Genomic DNA, 14,934 nt, shown 5'->3' on the forward strand with positions numbered 1-14,934 from the left:
TAATGGCATCCATGCCCAAAAGAGTAGTTCAGAAGAGAACTGAGTCAAGTGGAAAACATTTTAAAATGTGGGCAAACAGCTCTCATGCTCACACCAGAGTACAACATAATGAGGGAAAAGGGAGATGAGTAACTAAGTGATTCTAAAATACCCTTATCCCAAATCCCCTCGTGAGGACCACTCATCTTAAACAAATCACTTTTTTAAAAAAATTTATTTTATTTATTAAACATACAAACACATTCTTACCATACAATCATTCTATTCGACATATATACTCAGTAATTCACAATATCATCCCATAGTTGTATATTCATCATCATGATCATTTCTCAGAGCATTTGCATCAATTCAGAAAAAGAAATTAAAAGAAAACAGAAAAAAAAATACATACCATAACCCTTACCCCTTCCTCCCTTTCATTGATCACTAGCATTTCAATCTACTAAATTTATTTTAACATTTGTTCCCCCTAACCATACTTAAACAAATCATCTTTTGACCTAAAATAAATAAAAGGTTATCTTATCAGTACTTGCACTCACCATCTCCAAAAAAATACTGACCTATTCATGGTCCGCACATCACTACAATTCAGTTGTTAGAAAATGTATTTTTACTGTACTCACATAAATAATCTTTGGTACTATAACTGCAGGGTACAAGTAGCACGCTTTACACTCACTTCATCTCTGGAGAAGCAGCCCCAAATGGCTTGCTGTCTTTGCCACCTCAAAGGTAGGTTTAGGAAAGTTGGATACAGCTTCTCCCATCAAATTCCCTACTGAGCCCAACTGGACTTTCAGGGGGGGGTTGGGAGGGGGAGAGGGAATTTGTGATTTCTTAAGATGTATTTCACCATCCCCATACCTGCCACCTCCCATCATCAGCCTTAAGTGCAACGCAAACTCTCGGCACTTATTCCAAAAGGTAACATCTATCCAAGCTACAAATTTATAACAGGTGAATATTTAGCGGGTAAATTTAGACCAACCTTTTATCCCCTTAGTTGCATGCCACAGGCATATAAAAGCTTGATTTCTGCAGTTTAGCCCAAAGTTCCTACAACCTTTTTTTAAAGACAATTAGCAAATTAAATTACAAACAAGAAGGATAAAGAAACTTGACTCCCCCACCAGGGAATGGACTTGATAAACAAACCTTAAGCCACATCCAAGTGTACATGAATTCATTTCATTTGGCTCAGAGCTCTCTTTCCTTGCCTCAGCTCACACAGTCACACACTGGCAGCCTCTGCCCTGGGGGCATGTATTTTCAATTCCTGGATTCAGTGCACATCCTCAAATACAGCCTGTGCTTTACATGATTTCTGTTAGGTAATTAGGCCCCCAAATTCAAAACCCTACATCCTAGCAAGATTCCAAAACTCTAGTTGACACTCTCAGTGGTCTGTGCATGCCAAAAATACAAGATCTTTTCCCATAGCATACAATGTTCATTTTAGCCCTGCCTCTCTAAGACGGTTCTTGATGGATATCCATAAACTATTCTGTCATCTTCGGTCATTAAACCCTACCATGAAAAGGAGAAAGGAATTGTGAAAGCCCTAAGTATCCAGATATTTCATTTATATGAGCGTTTTCATGCACTTTCTCCTTAAACATGCAATTAACAAAAGGAAGCAAAATAATATATTAAGAGCCAGGACATACCTGCCAGTAGGTCAGGAAAGTATTTAGGAAGTTCTGTTTTTTACTATAACAGTGAAATTTGCCTAGATTTGAATGCTGGTTCCACCTCTTTGCTGCAGTGTGACTTGGGGGGGTTTATTTACCTCCCAAAGCTGCAGCCTGCTCATCTGTAGACTAGGACAGTTATACACACTTCATAGAGCTCCATCAGATTGAACGGGTACGAGCATGGGGTAGTTAAGAGGTTGTATATACCCTCAAATGTTCTTTTAATCCATTCCTCTGGGTGCAGGCTTATTTTAAGTAGGATCTTTTTATTAGGTTATTTTACTTAAAGCTTGCCACGGGGTGGGGGTGGGGGGTGTCTTAATCCTCTACTGGAGTCCTTTATAAGAGGATAAAGGACACACAGAAAACAAACATGAAATTAAGAGAAGCTCACAGAAAAAGCCCCAGAGAAGCTAAGAGAAAAAGCCACAGATGGGGAAACCAGAAGCTGAAGCAAGAATCCCAGGAGAAAAGGACCAGCAAACATTGCCATATGCCTTGCTATCTGGCAGAAGAACCCAAGCTTGCAGGTAAACGATCTTCAGAGAAGGTATGGCCTTACTGATGCCTTGAATTGGACATTTTTCAGAGCCTAAGAACTGCAAATTGTAAGTTAATAAATCCCCATTGTAAAAGCCAGTCTATTTCTGTTATATTAAATTTGTCAGCTTTAGCCAACAAACGTATTACATATACAGGGTGAAAGTTGCTTACAGTAGTCATAACAGTAATGATAATCTTTATTTTTGAATTAATGATACAGTCTTGGAATTGCTCATCATTTTCTTCTTTTCTTTTCTTCCTTCCTTCCTTCCCTTTCATGTTCTTTCTTTTTTCCCCTACCTTTCATTCTCTCAATTCTTCTTCAGGTTAGTTTTCTTCCCCTCCCTATTGCACTGATTTCAACATTTCACCTTTTCATCCCTGTAAAACACCAAATAATCTATTTCCACAAGTGACCTATTTATTGGGAGATGAATTCTGCAGAATGTTCTACAGATTTATCTTCTGATAAAGAAAGAATTAGCAGGAAAAGATGATCATCAGACAGGCTAGTGGGGGAAGGATTGTCCAGTTAAGTCCCTGGCATTTTGTATTATCATCACCACCAACGCCATTGTCTTCTCCAACTTTCATTGAGCTGTATCTTAGGCATTATTTTAGGCGTAATGACTCACGTGAGGCTCACGACAACCCTCTTAGGTAGGAGTTCTGTGCCTTTGCAGAGATACAAATAGATTATATAACTTATCCCACAGGCAGCTCAAAGTCAACATGCCACCAACTGCGGCTACTTCTCTTCTCCACGGCCCATCTCTCATGAACCCTCTTCTCCCTCCAAGGTGCTCCACCACTCATTTAAAGGCCCATGTCAGAGACTAGGTCTGCATTTTTACTCCTCCCTCATTCTTAAACTGCCCATTCACTTAATCAAAATATGCAACCAATTCCTCATGGCAAATCTCTCCATGGCTATGTAAGAAAAAAAGATAGAACGTCTTACATTTGGGGTGATCCACACTGAGTAGTCATTAGTCCTTGTCCAGTGCAAACGAGTGCCATGGATGTTTTCAAAAGGCATCGAGACTAAAGGGTTTTATATAAAATTAAAGAATATTTTCAATTAGTTTTTTACCCCCCACCCTCAAGAAACACAGGTAATTATTCCTCTGTTGGTACCTAGTTTCCCAACTTTAATCCCTATTGGGAAAGATTGAAATCTCATCTCAATTCTCATTGAAATCTCATCCTAAATCCCATGGTTCATTTTCTTATGTTAGGCAATGATAAAAGCATTCCATCCATTTTTGGGGTATATTTATTAATTATACCCCATTAAATGTATTTTACTATTTAACCTAGGCGTCTTGAACTGTCCAGTTGAAATTATTTTATACCCATTTCAATTTCAAACATATAGAGCCAAACTGTGTGGTTGAGATTATACATGCTCTAAAAATTCAGAGGAGGGTAGGCTCTGTTGTGGGCTGAAAGAGTTAGAAAAGGCATGAAAGAGAAATTGGGCCTATCCATGCGAACAGGAGGGAGCCAGGAGAGGGAGAGATGTGGACATGGGCAGTTACCATGCAAAGAACCAGCAGACATCAAGGTGGGGCTTGGATCAACTTTAAAGAATAGACCCCAAACAAAACTAGATCCTCTCTTAAAAAGTCAGATCAGAAAACTCTGTGCAAAAAAGTTGCATGTTGATCCCTTTAACTGCTGACTTGTCCATGCACTCACCTCTCTAGTGTGCAAGCGTGTGGAAAAAGAGTGAAAATTTCACTCCCTTCCAGATCAGTAACTCCTGCCACCCAGGAGCTCGATTTGGCCACTCCTCAGCCTAAAGCTCTGCATCCCAATCCTTAATCACAAAAGCACGGTTTGCTAATCCTGAGTTTCCCATAGACTGAGGCAAAAAGGAGGAAAAGTGGCCAAAGTATGGTCAATCTTTGCAGACAACACCACGGGGCTTTCCAGAAAATGGAGCCAGCTCACTCCCATTCTCCTTAAGAGATTAGCAGACTTTTGGACTCCTCTGGCTGCAGATCTTATGCCTCATTAGGGAAATGCTTCAATTCAAAGCTGTAAAGCCAAACTGTTAAAATGGAGAGAAGAGTAGAAAACACCAAAGAGAGAAAGTTAAGGAAAGACAAACTACCCAAGAGGAGGTTTTAATTAAAACACACCCTTACATTCGTATAACAATTATAAACAGATGATAGTTTCCCTTTACAGAAATGGAACCATTCTCATTACTAACCTATTGGCAATTACTTTCTCCCTCCCTCGAATGAAACATAATAGTCCTCAATTATGCAGGCTTTCCAGCTTTACTTGTTTCTTTGTTTTCTTTATTATTTGTTTTAATCTCTTAAAAAGCAAAGGTCACCAGATACAAAGTAAATGCCAGATATTATCTGACCGTATGAGAACACAGGCTGCTGTGATATTTTTTTTCAAAACTGATTAAAGCAAAGGCAGCTGCGTGTAGGTCATTTGTTTGTCCTGGATTTGGAACTGAACCCAGCAACAAGAAGCAACAGAAGTGGCCGGACTCTTCTTGACTGCAAGGACCTTTGCTGAAATGCTGAGATACCTAACAGTCTGCTCCGACTGCCGGGACTCCCCTTGTCCCTTTTCTTGACAGAGCCACTCACAGGACTGGCCCCTTACCCAGCACAAGTGCAAATCTGCACCAAACACAAAAGCCAGGTCAGAGGGACAGGCTAAATCCCCTGTAGTTCTAAGAAATGCCAATATATTAAAACCACATGCTCACTGTATACTTGTTCAAAATCTGAAGTCTCCTCAGCTTTTTTACTCTCTCCTCCTATCGGTCTCCACAGAAAGTTCAAGTGACCTTATTTTTTTTCCTCTGGAGTACCATAAAATTATGACTGATGCTTATAATGATACAGCCTAGGCAATGCATAAAACACAGGTGCCTGTTGACTCATCTAAGATCAACTATCCTGCGCAATATAATTTCAAGTGTTAGAAATACTGCAGTTTGTTGGAAACTGGTACTCCATGCAAAGTGCATAATCTGTGCACATACAAAGGCATTGGATAAATAATTATTGCTTGATAAATTAAGTATGTGTTAATATTGCATTTGCAATGAGACAGAATGAAGACTGAGGGTAAAAATAGGTCTCAAACGTGAATGTAGCTAAGAAAAAGATTTCATACCTTTAGCACAATGTTTCTCAAAAATGTAGATTCCAGACCAGGAGCATCTGCTCACCTGGGAACTCATTACATAGGCAAATGCGCAACTCTGCCTCGGAACTACTGAATCTGAAACTCTGGGGATAGGATCTGGCAATCTACTGTCTACCAGGCCTTCCCAGGGATTCTGATATGAGCTAATATTTGAGAATCACAGGGCGAGAGGGAAAGGCTCATTAAAGAGAGATCCTCTGGGCTGTCTTGAAGGTCAAGTGAGATGAGAGGATGTTAACAGACAGATGAGACCACGGCAGGAAGAAGAGCCAAGGGACAGGAGACAAACAATGCATTTGGGGACAAGCCTCATTTGGCTGAAATATAAGGTGCAAGAAGGTGAATGGCAGAACTGTTATGGAAAAGATAGATTGGTGCTGGGCCACGAATGACTCTATAATTTAAAGTCTAAACACAACGATAAGGCATTTATTTATACTATGTTCTGCAGGCAATGAGAAATCAATAAGAATCGAAGGCCAAGGTATGTATGACAAGCTCAAAGCAGTAAACATCTTTTGAAATCAGATTTACCAGAACCCTATTTAGACAATGACAGTAAATGCCTTATCTCCAAATACTCCTCCCTGTCAGCTATCTCCATTATGACAGTCAGAGGATTTTAATTCATAGTAGAATATCCTTAGTGTCTTAATTTGACACTTAGAAGCTGTGAACCATTGAACTGCAAGAGAACAGCTCAGAAATGACATTCTGTTTTATTTATCTTTGTAGACATTATCACAGGCTCCTCTCACCTGAATGATGAAGACAAGAAACACAGCAGTCATCGCCAGGCTGAACAGATTACTTTTTTGTAATAAAAATTAACAATGCTCTGAATTTGCCAAGAGCAAGGAGATTTAATGGCAGAGTTAAAAGTGATGAAGGAGTTTCTCTAGAACCATAGATGAGTGATTTTAGGAAATTTATTTTTAAATGTAGGCACCTAGAGGTCAGTAGTCCATGAACTCAATTTTAAGCATCCCACTTACTGGCCATGACCCATTTTTTTTTCAGCTCCCATGAATGCCTTGGATTCCGAACTATCTTTCAACCAGACAAGATGATACTAATCTATCACCTGTTCCTTGTCACTCAGTCTCTCATGTCCTTTCTTCCTTCCTTACCCAGTTTGATTTCCAAGGTCAATCATCATAATAAGTCTCATTCATAAGGTTTCAACTACAACTACATCAAGCTCCCTTAAAAAATCTAGCCATGACAGTAAACCCAAGTGGGCTACTCAGGCTGCACAGCCATCTCATTGCATTTCCTTAGTTTTTCCCTCTCCTACATGACTATTTTACACCTCCTTCTCTGTTCTTCCCTGTGCTGGTTTGAAAGGATTTATATACCCTAAAAATGCAATGTTTAATCCTTAACAATCTTGCGAGAGCAACGGTTTCTTCTAATCCCTATTCAGCACTATAGGTTGGAAACTTGATTAGGTCATCTCCACAGAGATGTGACTCAATCAACTATGGGTATTAAATTTAATTAGATGGAGATGTGTCTCTACCCATTCTAAGTGGGTCTTGATTAGTTTACTGGAATCCCATAAAAGAAGAGGTGTTTTGGAGAAAATTTCAGAATGCTGCAGAAGCATGGAGCAGACAGTCCACCAGCCAGCAACTTTTGGAGATGAAGAAAATGTCTCCTGGGGAGCTGGAGAGGAAGCTAGCAGATGACGGCATGTTTACCATGCGCCTTTCCAGATGAGAGAGAAACCCTGAACTTCATCGGCCTTCTTGAATCACGGTATCTTTCTCTGGATGTCTTAGATTGGACAATTCTATAGATTTGCTTTTATTGGGATATTTCCATGGCTTAAAAACTGTTAACTTGTAATTTACATATTCCACTTTTGAAAAAGCCATTCATTTCTGACATATTGCATTCCAGCAGCTAGCAAACTAGAATATCCCCCATCCTTGTTCTCAGTTGAGGCATACAGAAAATAGCTTCTATAAGCTCACACATCTCACCATCTGTCCTCTGAGATGCTGCTTTGCCTTGTGTTTGTACAGTTGCCGTGCCCATACTCCCAGGTATGGCCAACCCATTCACTTCAACACTGATCCTGTCCTCTCTTGGGCACTCAGGGATATGGGTCTAGCAAGTTTCCCCTCTCTTGTATCATCTGTTTTCCACTCCACTGGGTCATTTCCATAAGCATAAAACATGCTATGCTTTCTACCATCTAAATATATCCTTTTTTGAACATACACAGCCCCCAGCAACTGTTTTCCCATTTTTCTGGCTTGGTCTACACACAAACTTCAAAGAGTTCTCTTTCCCCTCTTCTTCAGTTTCTCTCCTTCCATTCTCCCTTGAGCCAGTTGCCACTGGGCTTTTGCCACATCCCACCAGTGAAATGGCTGGAAAACAATTTGCTGAATGACTGGCTGGCATGGTTTCATCACTGGGAATATGTTTCCCTTTCAGTTCTTATTCCTCTACATTCCTGTTGGGTTTGAAATCTATAGTTACTTCACCAGTCATAATACACATCACAAACGATGGAAGTTACACATCACAAAACACACCTCATCACAACCACACAAGCTGTGTAACTGACGTAAGCCCTTCATGTTCTTTTCTTTACAGAAGATAAAAGAGTTGACTCTGAACCCTTTCTGCTCTAACTTGGCATGTCTGACTTCCATTCATGCCCTGGTGGTCACTATGAGTTACCATCATTACCCTGACCCACAAGGAAAACACTTGCAAGCTGAGATCTGAAAGAAGGGGAGAGGGAAGGGAAGGAAGGGGAGGGCGAGAAGGGGAGAAGGGGAAAGAAAGGGCCCGAGGGAAGAAAAAAAAAAAAACAGGAAGGAAGGAGTACAACCTAGAACACTGTTCTGTTAAAGAACTACTGAGTTCTATGTTCTTATCCTACAACAACAGATGATTATATGAAATAACTGCTCCTTAAATCTCCTTCATCTTTAGTAAGTAAGCTTTTAAATATTTATGTGAAGTCTATTTTTCTTCTATCCTAAATTTCTCAGTGACAATGGCTGTTAACTGTTCCTTAAATGCTCCTTAGAACAAGGACACTAATTATAAGGAATGCATCCCTTAAATACTGAGCTTCTCAACTTGCCCCTAAATCATAAGAAGAACCTGAAAATTCTTCTCTTTATCTATTAAATTACACAGAGCAGCTGGGTGCAGCTGTGAAAGCTGTCCCTGCATGTGGCTGCCACCAGGCCAAGGGCAGGTGGAGGCTGAAATTCACCTGAGGCTCTGCTTACCCAGCTTTCACCTATGGGGCAGACTTAACCCTAATTCAAATAAACGGGACCTATGGGTACCTGGGGACATGCACATTCAAGGAAGAAGCATCTTCAGTGGATCCTGGAAGTGACTGATAAATACTGAGCGGCTGGTGTAGGTGCGGTGTTGCCCACCACAGACACAAAAATGGGGTACCTCTTATGGTGGCAGTGTTCGAGATTCGCAGTGGGAGGAGGTGGCCTAAGGGTACAACGCCTGAGGAATGGAGGGGGAATTATGGTGTATACATACAGTAAACTACTGAACAGCCACAAGAAGGAATGAAGTTGTAGGGCCTGCAACTAGGCAAATGAACCTTAACAGCAGTGTGTTGAATAAAATGCCAGAAACAAAAAAACAAATATGGCCATGCCTCAATTGTATGGATTAATCATAATATACAAACTCGAGAACATGAGTGCATGGGTTGCCAGGTTGCGGCCTGTTGTAAAGGGTCCTAGATTGTAAGCTCTTACAGCAGTCACACATATTTAGGAGTTGTAACTGTTATTTCTAAATTCTGAGATACTGAGCTATTGGTATATAACCTCGTCATTTCCTGAAACTTTGGGTATTTATGTGGCACCTGAGGCTCAGAGTTAGAGCTCCAAAGCTATGAAAGCCAGCTGTGCCCCATTCAGCAACTGTTTAAAAAGCTGAAAAAGGGATGAGATTTCATCTACAGATATGAATGAAGCTGTTGAATTGGACTAAGGTAAGTAGGAATATTGGATAAAGGATGATATGGTCCATATTTTCAAGCTTCAACCTCTGTGACAAAGCAAAGGGAGAGAGGTTTATTTGTTGCAAAATTTGCATTGTGGGTGGCACATTATCTAATTAAACTTGCATAGCCAATTTACTTGAACACCATAATTACAGAGACTGTTGAATAGGGTGTGAGATCTTGTTGGTTTGTACACGTTAATGTAATGCCCCAATACATCCCTGAGTAATTTGGGCAGAAAATAAAAAGTATTTGGAAAGTCCCCTTGGGAGACTGGGGAGAAAGAACGAAATATTCAGCTTTCCCATTTGGGGAATTCCTGATATTCTCGCAAGCAGTGGGGACAACCAATTCAATAGGCTGAGCCCTCGATCTTGGGGCTTGTCCTTATGAAGCTTATTCTTACAAAGGAGAAGCTAAGCCTACTTGTAATTATGACTAATAGTCACCCCCAGAGAACCTCTTTTGTTGCTCAGATGTGTCCTCTCTCTCTAAGCCAATTTGGCAGATGAACTCACTGCTTTCTCCCCTACATAGGACATGACTCCCAGGAGTGTAAGCTTCCCTGGCAACATGGGACCTGACTCCCAGAGATGAGCTGGGACCTGGCATCATGGGATTGAGAAAGTCTTTTTGACCAAAAAGGGGAAGAAAGAAATCAGACAAAATAAAGTCTCAGTGGCTGAGAGATTTCAAACAGAGTCAGAAGGTTATTCTCACACACTATACAGATATCTTTTTTAGCTCATGGTATATGGGAGTGAATGGAGGGAAGTACCTGCAACTGTTCAACTGTGTTCCCTAGCCTTGATTCTTGAAGAAGACTGTATAACTATATAACACAACAAAACTGTTAGACTGTGAAAACCTTGTGTCTGATGTTCCTTTTATCCAGGTATGGACAGATAAGTAAAACAAATAATAATAATAAGGATAAAAATAAATAATAGGAAGAGATAAAGGGTGAAATCTGGGTAGATTGAAATACTGTTGGTCAATGAGAGGGAGGGATAAGGGGTATGGGAAGTAAGAGTTCTTTTTTTTTCGTTTCTATTTCTTTTTCTGGAGTGATGCAAATGTACTAAAAATGATCACGGTGAAGAATATTCAACTATGTGATGACATTGTGAGCCATTGATTGTATAGTATGGTTGGACTGTACATGTGCAGATATTTCTCAATAAAAATATTTATAAAAATTAGGACACCTTACGTGGCTCAGAGTTTACTGTTGATTCAGCAAGGTGCCAACTGTAAGGGGCAGAAAATGGAGGGGCACAAAGTTAACTGGGCTCAGCCTAACTGAGGTTTTCCAAAATGTGGGAGATACCCCAGGCAGTACACAAGATGATTTAGATTATTCACAGCTACAGCATGTTATAGTATTCAATCACCTAGTAAGAAAGTCATTCACATTTCAATTCTCTTTCAAACTGACCATGTTGAGGAGAAAGTCTCAATGCGTATATTTAACACTTTTCTTACATATTAATCTTCCTTTTTAGCATAGGGTGTTGGGTCCAATCTCAGAGTTTGGAAAACAATAGTAGTTCATGAGCTGTGTCCCACTCTATTTACTTTTTATTGTTTCCTATTTATGTCAAGTGTCATGGGTTTCCCATGTAAGGAAATGACATAAATATTTCTGTTTAAAAAGTGTATTACCTAATAAGGCATTTTAATTTAATGATAATACAAAGGAAATATTTTGATCAGGATATGGTTTTGCAAAAATTGTGGAGATTGTATATGGTGGTATACAAGTAGCCCAAAAACTGGTGATCGTCTTATGAAAATGACTAGAGTTGGACCAGCGTGGGGCTACACCACAGGCTACAGGAGAGGCAGGGCCAGGTCAGTCTGTCCGTCAGCCCCAACTGCATCTCTAGAACTGGGCACACGGCCAGACATACAACAGGTGCTCACTAAGTGCTGTGGGAGTGAATCCACCACCTACGGGATGCAGAGAAAGGACACGGCCATGGGGTCCCTGCCTGCAGATTGTGGGGAGATGCCTCTGGTGGTCTCTCTGCCTGCTGAGGGGCAGGAGAATGAGGAGGTGGGAATCTGCTTCATCCGCCTACCTATAATTAATCCATAATTCAGCTTCCAAGCATTCCCAATTATTCCCCAGGTTTATCTTCTTTTCCTGTTCATTTGGGTGTAGGTGGTGCTATCGCTATTCTCAATCTCATTCAAGGATTTGTTGGGGCGTCACTTCAGTAGTGAATTCACACTTCCCAAGGTGCCCACTAGAGCATGCACGCTCAGTAGGGGTCCCATCAGCCCCCTACCGAGATACATGTTTTATATATAAAGCAAGACATCATTACAGCGCATATAAAGTTATACAGTGTCTGCACTACTAAGATTTTGTTGGATTAGGAGGAAGAAGTATCTGAAAAGATTGTTGGGGGGAAGTAATAATGAAAACAAGTTTGAGGAAACCCTACCTTGCTGTAAGGTTTCTCAACCCTGACCCTACTGATCAAGTGAATTTTGGTTGTCAGGAGCTGCGGGTATTGGTGGGTACTGAGCGGCAGCCTTGGTGAGCCTCTACTCACCAAACCGCAGCCAATAAGTGTCTCCCGACAATGCCACCAGTTGAGAATAGCTGCACTAGAGGGAACAGCTCAAAGGGATCAAAGGCAGGTAAGCCAGCAGCTCAGCTACATGGGAGAGGGAATCCCAAGGGATGCAAGCGAAGGGAAGAGAAGTCTAAGATAGCAGGGCTGCTCTTTGGTGGTTTATCTGACATGGCCCAGCCTCAATTATACACAGGCCCCCAGCAAATAGCAGGACATGACTACATCCATCAGTTCCTCAAAGGATCATCACCGTGAATAAATGTGAACTCAGCAACTAACACACACCCTGAGGCTAAAGCCTAAAAGGTTTAAAGGTATTTTTCAATCCACTTGGCAAGTTCATGGGCTTATACTTAGATGCTCTTAATACTTCAAGCAAATGTAATCAGTTCAAACACCAGGAAATGCTACGTAATGTGTGAATGGGCACTCTTTAAATTGGATTATGATTTTTTTAAAGAATTGGCAAATCTAGTTTAGGTAAAATAAATCTCGTCAATTAAACAGTAGACTTAGGAGTGACATTGAGGCGTATTGAATTTAGGAGATGGATTGCAATTCCAGTCTCACCATTTACTAGCCACGAGGCTTTGAAAATTGAAACTGGTATCTCAAAATGTGAATTTCCTCACCTGAAATAGTCTATGTGCAAGCACCTAGCAGGACTACCTGGCAAATTAAAGGCACCCTATGAATATTAGTGGGTGCCTGACTTGTTTGCTTTTTCTCCCTCCCTCCCTTTTTTCCTCTCTTTCTCCCCACCACCCTCCCCCTCCCTTTATTCCTTTTTTTCTTTCCTCCTTCCTTATTTCTTTCAATGAAAATGAGTATACACCATATAACTACAAATATAAAGGGGGAAATTATTGGAAGAAAATAAGGGGGAAAAAAACTACAGAAAACGTAGGGATAACTTATTTTCTTCTAATAGTTGAAAACCTAGCTCTTTCTGTATACAAAGAACAACAGACCTTTTGGCCTTTTGGAGGGGGGATTGCTTTAAGAGTTCCAATGTATGAACAGTATAGGGATTAATTACACTGCAAACTCTTGTTGTTTCTTTATATTTCTGCTCATGTACTACTTTATAACTTTTCTTAGTACAATAAAAAATAACTTATTATTGAACCATCACCAAAAGGAAATCCTAACTCACAGCAGTAATTGGAAGAATCTCAGAAATACAGAAAAATAGAAGACTAGAGACTGACAACAAGTTTCTGACAGAGCATAAATAAGAGGTTCCTGGTTTCTCTAAATCTGTTTCCCTATCTGTAAATTGGTGGCAATAATAAAAATACATATAATCTGGGGGGTTGAGTATGAGGATTGAATCAGATAATGCATCAGAACACTTAGTTCAGTGTCTGGCATAATCACATTCTATAATGTCTGCTGTTATTAAATTGTGATTTGTCACTATTAGCAGTAGTCCAATCCTCTCGTTTTTTATATGAAAAAAATAAAGAATAGAGAGGTCAAGTGATCAGCTCTCAGCCACACAAATTATTAGGGATAATATACAAATTTATAGTTGCATCTCTCAATTCCTAATTCCATGTTTCTTCTTCAACATGCTTTTTAGCTACCATATTCAACCCACATTTAAGTATGCAGTTTATCCATATGATTCTTACTGCATAACAAATTACCTAAAACTCAGAGTATCACGGCTTTGCTCACCAAAGGCCGGTGCCTCAGCAGGGATGGTTGGATGGCTCACCAGAGTCCATGTACCTGGCCACTCCAGGGTGGTCTCAGAGTAGCCAGACTTCTTCTACAAAGGTCCGGGAGGGACTCCCAGAGAGCAGGTTCCCAAAGGCCTGCAGAAGATGCTACCATGAGCCCTCTTTTCACCCAGCCTCAGAAATCTCAGAAATTCATTTCTGCCACATACTATTGGTCAAGTCACTAAAACTAACTGAGATTCAAGGGAAGTGGATTGAGGCTCCATTTCCCAACGGAGGAAGTAACAACAAATGAACAGACCACAGAGACACACAAATGTTCACATCGCTTTTCTTGAGAATCAAGTTTCTGAGGCATTGCAGAAAGACGGTTACAGTTTATGTTTTGTCCTGCCAAGTGTGTGTGTTCATGCATCTGCGAAGTACTCAGTTGATCTGTAATGAATAGACAAATAGTATGGACTTCTTAAAATTAGATTGCAGCCTTATTAGAAAATGACCTTTCAGGGTAGTTGTTTTCAGAAATACAAGCAAGTAAAATTAATGTCAAGAATACTTTCCTCCCAGCCAACTTAAACACTAGGTTGACAAAATGAAAGGAAAGCCACATGTTATTTCCCAAATGGCTTCCCAAGAGGGCAAGCAATATCGTGAAGAAGACTTGAAGTTGCAGAATGGAAAGACACTGTCAAGAAGGACTTACTACTCCCATGGATAACAAGAATAATCTCCAGTCCCTTGCCACCGAGTTATAGCACAGAAGGCCTAATGAAAATTCTAGGAGGGAATTAAATTGAATTTGTTGTTCTGAGCTCAGAGCTGACCCGTTGCTATTCCAAGGGTATACTGAACTTCTGAGTCTTCGAAAAATAATTTCAGGATAGTTATTTATTTTCAAATTCAAAAAAGGAAAAGAAAAGTGATATAATTTTTAAAAACCTAGCTAATTGGATTAAAGCCACAGAAGACTAAGAGTTCTTATTAGGTGAGTATTTATGGATGAATTTAGGCATATATATCTCTTTTTTAAAAACAGAAGAAATCAACACCATACCTTTAAAAAATATTCTAGGGCAGTGTGATGGTGGTTCAGTGGCAGAATTCTCGCCTGCCATGCCAGAGACCCTGGTTCGTTTCCCGGTGCCTGCCCATGTTAAAAAAATATATATTCTAGAAGAAGAGAAATAGAATGTTATTTTAAAGATGAAGAGGCAAGCTTT

The 14,934-nt window shown here is 40.2% G+C and overlaps 1 protein-coding gene across 7 annotated transcripts in view; it reads right to left on the reverse strand.

Annotated features, from left to right (window-relative positions):
- Window positions 1–14,934, reverse strand: part of PID1 (phosphotyrosine interaction domain containing 1) — a 260,165-nt gene that overhangs the window by 146,335 nt on the left and 98,896 nt on the right. The window contains exon 1 of one of the 7 annotated variants that reach the window (XM_077155355.1): window positions 14,769–14,869. The exons of the other annotated variants lie outside the window; for them this stretch is intronic. The gene's annotated coding sequence lies outside the window, so the exon portion shown is untranslated. Of the gene's footprint in view, window positions 1–14,768; window positions 14,870–14,934 lie in introns of those variants that run through there. 7 annotated transcript variants of the gene reach the window in all.

The sequence above is a fragment of the Tamandua tetradactyla genome, chromosome 3, assembly GCF_023851605.1.
Source record: "Tamandua tetradactyla isolate mTamTet1 chromosome 3, mTamTet1.pri, whole genome shotgun sequence".
NCBI classification, from domain to species: domain Eukaryota; kingdom Metazoa; phylum Chordata; class Mammalia; order Pilosa; family Myrmecophagidae; genus Tamandua; species Tamandua tetradactyla.